The sequence below is a fragment of the Octopus bimaculoides genome, chromosome 1 (assembly GCF_001194135.2).
Source record: "Octopus bimaculoides isolate UCB-OBI-ISO-001 chromosome 1, ASM119413v2, whole genome shotgun sequence".
Taxonomy (NCBI): Eukaryota; Metazoa; Mollusca; class Cephalopoda; order Octopoda; family Octopodidae; genus Octopus; species Octopus bimaculoides.
Window position 1 is genome coordinate 19,211,111 of NC_068981.1, and position 883 is coordinate 19,211,993.

An 883-nucleotide genomic window follows, 5' to 3' on the forward strand; every position below is an offset into this window, starting at 1 on the left:
ATATATACGTATATGTATGTATATATATATATGTATATGTATGTGTGTGTGTACAGAGACACACATATGCATACACATATAACATCACATACCATATCAATAATCTCATAGAAGTACCTACCTGTATGAGACTAATAAGCTGGCAGATTTAAAGTTGATTTTGGTAAAGTCTGATGATGAAATGGTTCCAGAATGAAATAGTTTCCTCTCAAACACCACATAAAATTATTGTTTTTACTGAAGATTTAAGTATAATTTTTAATGTATATTCCTTTCAGAAAAATATAGTTTTAATATTTGATAAATAAATATTTTTTGGTGGAGAAAAGATTGCTTTTAAATTGAATAAATAAATATAAAGGATTTTTGTTAAAAATTTTGATTTCTTTCAGATAATTGAGCATAATTGAGTATATATATGTGTTGAATATTATATAAATTTATTGAGTCTACTTTAAAATCAAAGTTTTTGTTTGTTTTTCATACTTTTATGTATTTGATAATATATATTTGTAAAAATTGGTTTTTGTGTGTGCGTGCATGCATGCGTATACATACACATACACACACACACATATTTATATAAGTATAAATGTATATCATCATCATCATCATCATCGTTTAACGTCCGTTTTCCATGCTAGCATGGGTTGGACGATTTGACTGAGGACTGGTGAAACCGGATGGCAACACCAGGCTCCAGTCTGATTTGGCAGAGTTTCTACAGCTGGATGCCCTTCCTAACGCCAACCACTCAGAGAGTGTAGTGGGTGCTTTTACGTGTCACCCGCACGAAAACGGCCACGCTCGAAATGGTGTCTTTTATGTGCCACCCGCACAAGCCAGTCCAGGGGCACTGGCAACGATCTCGCTCGAAAATCCT

At 33.1% G+C, this 883-nt stretch overlaps 1 protein-coding gene across 3 annotated transcripts in view; it reads right to left on the reverse strand.

The window, feature by feature from the left end:
- LOC128247021 (leucine-rich repeat and coiled-coil domain-containing protein 1-like) overlaps positions 1-883 on the reverse strand; it is a 797,355-nt gene that overhangs the window by 699,465 nt on the left and 97,007 nt on the right. The window lies entirely within an intron of this gene.